At 33.3% G+C, this 11,255-nt stretch overlaps 1 long non-coding RNA gene across 1 annotated transcript; it reads right to left on the bottom strand.

Moving 5' to 3' along the window:
• Positions 1-339: 339 nt before the first annotated feature.
• On the bottom strand, positions 340-10,070 carry LOC143082447 (uncharacterized). Its single transcript, XR_012980395.1, has 3 exons — positions 9,652-10,070; positions 2,768-3,066; positions 340-1,070 (listed from the first exon to the last, which is right to left on the bottom strand). It is a non-coding gene; the product is annotated as an uncharacterized LOC143082447 (long non-coding RNA).
• Positions 10,071-11,255: the final 1,185 nt, after the last annotated feature.

Here is an 11,255-nt window from a genome sequence, read left to right on the forward strand (position 1 = left end):
ATGACCTTAGTTGTATTTCACAAAATCTTTCGAAATGTTGGGTCCTCGTCGTGTTTTATTCATTTTACTTCGAACATCACTGATGAGTCTTTTGTAGACGAGTCTGCAGTACAACTTTTTAAGGCTGGTAAAATGAGTATGAATGTGTTATATCAATCATGAAGTAATTGCCTAATTAATGTCCAAACTTTTTAATCGGGAAAGGATGATTAGAAAAGTGATTAAATATTATCCCATGATAAATATTGTCAAAAATAGACACCAGATGTATAAATGTCTTTTTACATTTACAATGTATAAATAAATGAGAAGGCCTAGAATAACAAAGCCCAGTAAATAATCACTATGTTTTCAATGTGTTATGTTAGCAGTTTCATACTACATGCTGATATAATCCTATTTATATTATACAAATCATATTCATAAACAAACTTGTTTTCCTACGTTCTTTAAACCATGAATAGAATTGAAATGTTATTTTTCCTAAAAAATATTTATTAATTTTCAATTGCATGTAATAAAACAATGGCTCAATTACTGTAAAACATTATCTTCAATGACATAAAAAATTGAAATTATTTAATTAAAAGTCAATAACAATCAATTTCTTTAAGTAGCAAATCCCGGCTGTCATGAAGAATTTATATATTTTGAACTACTGATTACAGTTTGTGCCTCTCTAACCTTTTTTTTTGCATGACAATCCTGGTTTGTACATTGAAATCTATGAGGTACACATCTTTTTAAAACATCCATGCAATTGGTAATATCTGATTCCATGGCTTTACATCTCATTGTGAAAATGTTTGCTTTTGTAACACTTGATATTCTTTTAAATATCATGTTTTTTTCAAACGATGTTGGAGAGAATTCGCTCGCTTTTTGAATACTAGCTGTTAAATATTTTGATAAAGTGTAGAGTTCAGCTTCCAAAATGTGATCGATTAACTTGTTTACGGATTTGTATTCATTTTCACTAGTACATGCTGCCAATACCTGGTCGATCTTTGATAACGATGCATCTGTCTGGTACTCATGTGATAATGGCAAAATGCGACGAGCTGTTTCTTCTGCAAATAAAGTCATATACATTATTTGTTGTGTGCTTAAAGTCATTCACAATTAGGTCGTGACTATAGAAATGTTTAAATAATCATAACTAGTTATTGGAATGCCAACAACTTGAATCTGATCTGGGAGCCAATCATTATATTATTGTGAATGGATAAAGAACATGAAGATGGTATGTTTACGAAAAATCAATAACTTGTCTTATAATTCCGTGCATTTTAACTTTTGATGACGAAATATGTTTATATATGATTATTACAAAATGTCAAAAACTTATGAATTTTGAAAAAGGTGGAGGTATGTTTAGAGTCATTATTTGCCTGAAGTTGCAAAAAGTTGTAAGGTTATCCAAACCTTTCAAAGTAATGTTAAACTTTTTTATAAATGAACAGGATAATATAAAATGTACACTTAAGTGAAGAAAGATCACAAGTGATGTTAATATAACGTCATAAACATGTCTAAATTTTTATATTTGACACAAAATGGCCATATTAATTTACTCTTAATCAAGTCATTGTGAAAAAGTTGAGTAGCATAATATTTTTTAATATCAGTAACACGATCTACAAATGTGGATATTTTTGGCAAGTTTAGCTGTTTTTCATTTAATGTAATTAGCTTTGGTCATCAATGATCTACGTCTCCAAAATAGAAGACAGATTTCAAACATATAAAAACTGATGTAAGACTGACAATATGAACATCTTCGGGATTTATAATACCTTCTTATTTTCGATTTCAAAGCCAAAGAACTTGTTTTTGATAGTTTTCACTCAAAAACAAATTGGATTACCATTATTGTTCTTTATGACGAGTTCTTATCCGTGTACATATTTATATAACAAAATCATTTTGGTATAGAGGTGAAGACTATGATTTATGAAAGCATTAGACCTTACAGATATGTTAATAATATTATCTTTTGTTGTAATTATTTTCATAAATTTATAAGCAAAGCATAACATAACTTGCAAACAAACTGTGAAAATGTATGGTTCTGTTTTCAGTCGATATTATGGACCTGCATTTTTGTATGTTCACTTTTACCAAGCTTCCAGTTTCTATGAATACGCTTTTATTGATACATTGTGCCTTTTGTAGTTATTACATCGTTTTTTTTGGCAGTTCGTGAAAATTTAATGAGTAAAACTATCCAACTGATTTCTATCTTGTTTCTGCTATTACGTCAGACTACAGTATCAGGTAAGTCACAAACATGTTTAATAAATCGCTCTACATTTTTCATGTGCCCGTCCAAAGGCAAAAGCATGTGATTCAGTGAAAGTAATCAGTTGGATCTAGAAACTTTTCATAAAGGAGACCACTGACTGATCTTAAGGGGGCACTCCAGGCATGTTTCAGTGAATCCATATAATACCCAACCAATGTTTTCCCCACGAAAGGGGAGAAAGCCTCCCCTGGATCAGCCTATGGTTTTCTGTCTGTCCTTTGGATTTTCGTTTACTTTATTTTCGTAAAACAAGTTGCGTCTTCCTTGTTTGAAATGTTTCACATTTTTTGCTCACCTGGTCGAAAGGGGCAATTAATCTCTTAGCATATGATCTGGTATAGATTCTAATCAAATATAATTTTGTATATCAAATTGAAAAAAAAAACATTATTTGAACTAAGGACCGACACTCCAATTCTTTTAATTGCTCTACTTTTTAATGGAATTAATTTAAAATATTACCAGACAAAATCAATCCATTGAAACTAGGTAATGTGTATTGTAGAAAGAGTGCAAATGTTGTTGGGTCTTTATCATGTAGTTCAATCCCACTAGCGTTCTTCTCCTTAAAGTTTCCGGTAAGCATGGTTCTGAAAACTGGCGACTCTTTCATTAGCTGGTCTCTGTTGACATACAGATTTTCATTGCCAATTTTGATTGTCAAATCCGGGAAACGGAACGCTGATAACGAAGAATTCGGCAATCTTTCTTCTCCATCTTCAGATTTAATTCTTTTGGATGTCTCCATAATGGTTGGATAACTAGAACAAGAATAATACATATGCCAATAAAACAAACCAAGAAGAAATGAGCGTGGAGATAAGTCTCACTTGTGGAACACCAGTTGAAGGTTTATTGGAGTGGGGGTAAAATTACCATTTTTATTTAAATATCTAACTGCATAAAATTATAAACCATTATGGAGGTGTATATTCAATTCAAGTGGATATAAATTAAATAGGATCCCTGTGTTCCCATCATAAAAGAAACTGTTGTATTTGCATCATTTAATTATTTTCCATTTAAAAGTCTAATAGGTCTTTTTTTAATTTATTTTTCCACAACTGCATTAAGAGATAATGGATATAAAATACACAACCTTTTTTTTTTTATCATATTTATTAATTACGAATGGTAGGCTAGATAATGAACTTTTATTCAAGGCAACCGTAGTTAATCGATGTTATTGTCGTATACTAGTAGTTATAATATGGTTTTGATAACTGTAAATTCAGAAATTATTCCGTGCATTTATAATTGCGATTTTGTCATTTTTTTTATTCACATCAAACATTTCAAAATGCTAGTTTTTATTGTGATTATAATCATGTCGCATTTTTCGCAATAATAAAAACACCGCAATAACTTCGGGATTTACAGTAATAAATTTGTTTGTCAGAGCTAATCCTCTAGAAGGAAATCATAACAGGAACCGCCCACTCTGGAATCATTTTTATAAATTTCCTATTTACAAAACTTTATTTTTTTCGAAAAACTAAGGATTTTTTTATCCCAGGCATAGATTGCCATAGCCGTATTTGGCACAACTTTTTGGAATTTTGGATCCTCAATGCTCTTCAACATTGTACTTGTTTGGCTTTATAAATATTTTGATATGAGCGTCCATTGACTCTCGTCTGGCGTTCTAAATTATAATCCTGGTACCTTTGATAATTATATCAATCGGGAAGATATGCAGACGCTGATGGATTATTGCTTCATACAAATGGAATGTTCACACGTTAAAAGCTTCAACCATATTTTTTGTTGTCGAGATATGATGACAAACAATCCCTATACTGCAGTCCCACTTGGCCACGATCGCACTACGATCGCAGTACGATCTGTGAAAAAATTTCAAATCTTGTTGATCGAAGTATGATCGTGAAGATGTTCAAAACAATCGTATTGCGGTCATGGGGAAATCAGTAATAGTAGTGATAGCGTAGCGAAAGCGTGATTCTATTCAGAGAGACAGCGCTACGATCTCGCAGCGACGTTATTACGACCCCACTACGACCATCACGCTCTCACCGCGACCCAAATACGCTCCCACTACGACTATACCACACTGTTCAAGACCATAGTACGTTTCTAGCACGCCATTGTCGTGCTCAACACACTCTCTAGTCGTCTAACGACCTGACTACGCTCATACTAGTACCATCATACTCATAGTCATTTTCACATGAAATATATAAATAAGCAACCTAGATTTTGCTTGTCTGTATTTAATTATCCATTTGCTCTAACGGCTGAACCATGCTTTTCTTTTTCATATAGATTAGACCGTTGGTTTTCCCGTTCAAATGGTTTTACACTTTTTTCAGGCCCTTTCTAGGTTGGTGTTCGGTGTAACAGAAGACTCCGTGTTGAAGGCCGTACCTTGGCATATAATGGTTTACTATTATAATATTTTAGTTTAAACATATTTTATTGTTCAAAATGACAAATGGTAGTCACAAGTTTTATAACTTAGTTACGTCTTCTCCAAATTGCTTCTTGGATGGAGAGTTGTCTCATTGGCGCTCATACCACATCTTCCTATTTAATTTACCAATCTGTGTCAGCTCTGCTATTGTTCACTAAAATATCGTCATTTGAGCTTTATGGACCTGCAATAGGTTGTAATTTTTGCTGGATTGGTCTGTCCGACATCTCTGCTTGATCAGTATACGTTACTTTGCTTATACCGCGACCTCACCACGATCTGAATTTATTTTAGATAGCGGTGAGCGTGATGCGATCGTGGTCTAGTGAGACTGGGGCTTAACTGCCAATGTCTAGATAAATTGCTTTTGAATTACTGACCTCCCGTACGCTAAAAGCTAACAGCATACCTAAGATGCAATTTCATTACTAATTCACTAAGTTCGAACGGAGTACCGTAATGAAAGAAAAAGTCAACAGACATAGACGAAATGAAAGTATTAACTGAATCAGAAAAAAACATTGCAAAAACACAAAATCTATAACTACTTATATACTTTAATATAATAAACATAAACAAAATTATCACAATCATATCTCTTAAGGCAGCAACCATTTGATTTTCTGGGGGGGGGCTATGTTTTTTTTTGGAAAAAAAAGTTTGTTTCCAGGTTTTGGTGAAAAAAATAATTTGTTCTGGACCCTGAGAAAAAAAAATTGTTTGTTTCACCCTCAGCTGCCACTATATGAAATGCTAAAATTGAAAGAAAAAAAATGTTTTCATTATGTCGCTAAAAAAATAGATTGTTCTTCGCCGAAGGCGGAAAAAAAAGTTTGCACAGAAAAAAAACCCATAGCCCCCCCCCCCCCCCCCCCCCCCCAGAAAATCAAATGGTTGCTGCCTAAGATAAAAATGTTATCGTATTTTATGGCAGCAGTATGATGTAAAAGCGCAATGAACCTAGTGTTAAAAATCGAGAATATGTTCACAATTCAGTTGTAGTAGAAAAGCGAAAGCCCGGGGCGAAAGATACCAGAGAGATACCAGGTCACGTTGCTTAATAAAAAGCTTCTTTGTGAGCAGCATTCTTCTACCACAAAAATCATGATAGAAAGTACAAGCCGTCACTGGTAAGTATTGTGTGGACGAAACGCGGAGGCTACTACGGCGGGGTTGTTAGCTAACTGCTTAAGGGCATACGATACAGTTTTGATCCTGTATTTACAAGTTCATTAAAATTTGCATATAGGCTATTTTTTACCTGATTAAATCAAATATGTAATAAAAAAATATATCTTCATGTGCTACTTTTTGAGTAAAATGAGGTCGAAATTTTGTATATTTGCTCAAAATTCAGATTTGTGGCCGTAATTTCTTTTTCGAAAGAAAGACATAACTTTTTTGTTACAAAAGATAAACACAAATTGTTTTTTTGTTAAATAATCGGTAATTTCTGTATTTTATAAGTATCCTAAAAAATTATGCATTTTTTATTCAGGAATAACTCATATTTATCAAATGTTCATGAATTGAGGAAAATACGTCATTTTTTGCTGCATGTTTATCAAAATTAAAAAAAAAATCCTCTATTTACAGTTTTATAAAATTTGGGTCACATAATCTGCCTGCAAAATGAAACAAATTGCTGTTTTGAAAAATAGGGGTCTATGAACTCGTTTTCAAATTAAATCAGTTTGAATGATAAAAATCAGTCGAAAAATGCATCTTTTCCCGATATGTCACAGTTTGACGTCGCGAAAATAACATTTTACGTTAGCAACGTCATTACCTCCCCTGTAACTGTATCATATGCCCTTAAAAGCTGTATATATCAAAAGGTGGAAGACATGGATGCTTCATACGTTGTACTAGTATATAGATTCCTCATGTAACGAAGTTTCCATATATTACATTTCCATTGACATTGACCACGATTAGTAAGAAACTCTTTGATTCAGTAATACTGCTATTGGCCGTTAATGGGTACTCGACAAAAATATGATTTGAAATTGCATAAAAAAAACCATAATGAATAATATTAATACACAACTATTCATGTAGACGAATTATATCATATATCAAGTATTAAGACTATTTACCTGGTTTGTAAGAACATGAGCAACACGACGAGTGTCCCATGTGGAGCATGATCTGTTTATCCTTCCGGAGCACCTAAGATCATCCCCAATTTTTGTTGCTAAGTCATTAGTTTTTTACGTTGTGGTTTATCAAATTATTTGTGTTTGTCTTTTATTTATTTGCCATGGCATTGCCAGTTTATTTCCGACCTATAAGTTTGACAGTCCCTCTGGTATCTTTTGCCCCTCTCTTAAGGTTCATCATAACCTTTTGGCTAAAATGGCCGTATTTACACCCCAAATTTTACTCTGAGTACAGACTAACCTATACACCTGCAACAGTTTTAAGGGATGGCAGGAACTAGATATATAAATTTTAAATGCATTTTATGTTTCAGAAAATTATTAACTTTTCTAGATTTTGCTATCCATTTTTTTTCGTTCCTGCAGAAGGTGCAAAAATAAACTAAGTAGTGAAAACGATTGAGAAGCTCCCCTCATATAATCAATGTTGTGAGTAGTATTGATTTAAATGGACAATAGATGGACAATAGACACCTGTAAACAATAGGTGATTTAACAGGTTTAAACTGTGTAACTGAGTGGACCGTATCAAATGAAACTCGGGTGTTTGTTTATTTTGCTATCTTCTGCAGACTGGAAAAAAATGCACATCAAAATGCAGGTAAGTTTTTCATTTTCTGAAACGTAGACTTCATATAACTTTTATATATCTAGTTCCTGCAATGCCTTAAAACTTTCCTGAATGTACCAGTTTGTCTGTACTCATAGTAATTTTTGAGGTGTAAACACGGCCATATTTTTCAATTCCTTATGATGAACCTTAAGTATAAAGACTATGCATTTTTATTGCAAAACATTGCTGACTTAATTGAAAAGCGTTCTGTTTACATGAGCTCTATAATTTCTGCTTTTGAACAATCTCTAAACAGACCATGACCAAGGAGCGCATGATAAAGAAGCCAATACACGGGACCGAACGGCAACTACAAATATTGTTAAAAGTCTCTCATTTTTTTTACTTATTATTACAAAGTTGAACACGTGTAATTAAGTAGGTCAGTATATCCTCGTCTGTGGTCATATTACGCTGATCAATAATATGCAGTTATTATTAACTGAGTGAAGTGGTGAGGGTGTTTTGCATATCCGTCAGACATTTTAAGGTTCATCATAACCTTTTGGCTAAAATGGCCGTATTTACACCCCAAATTTTACTCTGAGTAGAGACTAACCTATACACCTGCAACAGTTTTAAGGGATGGCAGGAACTAGATATATAAATTTTAAATGCATTTTATGTTTCAGAAAATTATTAACTTTTCTAGATTTTGCTATCCATTTTTTTTCGTTCCTGCAGAAGGTGCAAAAATTAACTAAGTAGTGAAAACGATTGAGAAGCTCCCCTCATATAATCAATGTTGTGAGTAGTATTGATTTAAATGGACAATAGATGGACAATAGACACCTGTAAACAATAGGTGATTTAACAGGTTTAAACTGTGTAACTGAGTGGACCGTATCAAATGAAACTCGGGTGTTTGTTTATTTTGCTATCTTCTGCAGACTGGAAAAAAATGCACATCAAAATGCAGGTAAGTTTTTCATTTTCTGAAACGTAGACTTCATATAACTTTTATATATCTAGTTCCTGCAATGCCTTAAAACTTTCCTGAATGTACCAGTTTGTCTGTACTCATAGTAATTTTTGAGGTGTAAACACGGCCATATTTTTCAATTCCTTATGATGAACCTTAAAAGAAAAGATATAATTATTAAAACAGACCTTGACAAATTGAAACACATCAAAATAAAGTAAATGCAACACAAAAACCTATCAAACATAGACTAGGCATGCACGTATATATGGTTTAGAATGTGCGCAAACAACGTCACCTGCTCATTTGGTATGGTTGTACTACATAGATTGCAATAATACAGGTATGAAAGGCTAGATGCAAGGCTTTAAGTTGATGATCGTACGTGAATGTAAGTTATTAATCTAGATCAAAGCTCATTATCATTTCATTACCTATACTGTTTTATCATAATATAAAACGAAAATCCAGTGATATAAAAGAGGGAAGAAAGATACCAAAGGGACAGTCAAACTCATAAATCGAAAATAAACTGACAACGCCATGGCTAAAAATGAAAAGACAAACAGACAAACAATAGTACACATGACACAACAAAGAAAACTAAAGAATAAACAACACGAACCCCACCAAAAACTAGGGGTGATCTCATATACTCTGGAGGGGTAAGCAGATCCTGCTTCACATGTGGCACCCGTCGTGTCGCTTTTGTGATAACAAATCCGTTAAATAGTCTAATTCGGTAGGTCTCATATTCGATATCATTTGTGAAACGGTTATTCCATAACTGTCAACCAACTGATAATGGAGTCCGTAAAATTTACGAAAGGATGATTTCAACTTCACCATTTAGAACTCTTGGTTTAGTAGCTTACTTGTGAGCAGCAACCGTCTATCAAGAAAATCATGATAGGAAATGCCAGCACGGGAATATCGTATAACTTATCATATTTGAAAGTCACTTAGCGATAATGAAATAAAATAGCAAGCTCTAGTGAAGATTTATAGACAGTGACACATCTATGACATCATTGGACTACTTTCGTTACCAATGTAAATATACAACATGAAGGCATGAATTAACATTGAATATCATTATACAGTTGTTTGACTATCTAACAATCGATGTTGGGATAAAACACGAACTAGGTGAAGAATTATGGTAATGAAATTCCCCACCAAGAGTTAAATTAATGTTTATTTTAATTTGCTACTTACTTGTCACTTGGCGACTATTACAACAAGGAAGTTAATCTGTTTAACTGACGAGGCAAATGAGCATTTAACGTTTGCAAATTCATTCTACTTTCAACTGACATTATTATTAAAGAAAATATCCATTTAAATATTCATGCACCAGTTATGATTTCAACTCCTTATACTTAAAAGGTTGAATACGAATAACCAACTTTATCAGGCAGACTTGTATGGGTTCAGAAAAAATCTAGATTATCGAACTCCAAGGAAGAGTCCCTTGGCTATTTTTCTATTATTTTGTTATCTTCAACTGTGTCGGTTTTGTACATCATTGGCTATTTAATATAAATGGATTTGAGCGTTCATGATGAAGGTGAATTCAGAAAAGTGATTCGGATGCATTTAAAGGGGAACGAAAGATACCAGAGGGACCGTCAAACTCATAAATCGAAAACAAACTGACAACGCCATTGCAAGAAATGAAATAGACAAACAGACAAACAATAGTACATATAACATTAAAACTAAAGATTAAATAACACGAACCCACAAAAAACTGGGGGTGATCTCAGGTTTTCAGGAAGGGTAAGCAGATCCTGCTGCACACGAGGCACCTGTCGTGTTGCTTATGTGATAAAAAATCCGGTAAAAAGTCTAATTCGATAGGTACTCATTAAAGGAGTAAGTTCGGTATGAATTTCAATGTAACAAGATGAACAATATTTTGAATACTTACGAAAAAACTTTGACACAAATAGTTTTATTTAACTTTTTCCTATGTCTTTAAGTCAGCTAAAAATATTGTTCATCTTGTTACATTGAAATTTATACCGTTTCACATGAAAAATGTATTTATAACACTATTCTAAAAGATCGTTGTTGTCGACTTATGCACTCAACCAGTGGCGGATCCAGGAATTTTCATAAGTTGGGGCCCACTGACTGACCTAAGAGGGGGCCCGCTTCAGTCACGCTTCAATGATTCCCTATATAAGCAACCAATTTTTTTTCTCAAAAAGGGGGGCGCGGGCTCCCTGCCCCCCCTAAATCCGCCTCTGTCAACGTTTCCTGTCCATTAATCGATGGACATTTAACCATTTTCATTGATTTTTCCGATGAAATCAAAATAAGTAATATTTGTGACGTCATCAATGAAATGCAGCAACGTAATTTTCAACAAAAAGGTATATTTCCTAACTAGTCACTACATTAGCAATGATTCATTGTGAAATTGGTCAAAACATCCTAATTTGAAATTGAAGCTTAAAAAGGGGCCATTTTATGACCTTACCGAACCTACTCCTCTATGCGTGTTGTTTTCATGTTTTACAGCACTACATCGGTACCTCTACTGGTGAACAATCTTTTACCGAGTGTATCATCAGTTCAGTAGTAGATACTTTGGTACTGACATGATCAATAATAATTTCCAAATTATAAAGAAATTAACGTTTCATCCTCCTTAGCCAAAGTTGATATTAGAAAGATTTTAGCTTATTCTATGTCGTTTTTCATTACTGTAAATTCCGATATTATTGCGTGCTTTTATTTTTGCGATTTTGTCATTTGAGACTTAAATGCGATTTTAATTTTTACGATTTTGAGAAAAATCCTCTTTAATTTAT

The sequence above is a fragment of the Mytilus galloprovincialis genome, chromosome 7 (genome assembly GCF_965363235.1).
Source record: "Mytilus galloprovincialis chromosome 7, xbMytGall1.hap1.1, whole genome shotgun sequence".
In the NCBI taxonomy this organism is placed as follows: domain Eukaryota; kingdom Metazoa; phylum Mollusca; class Bivalvia; order Mytilida; family Mytilidae; genus Mytilus; species Mytilus galloprovincialis.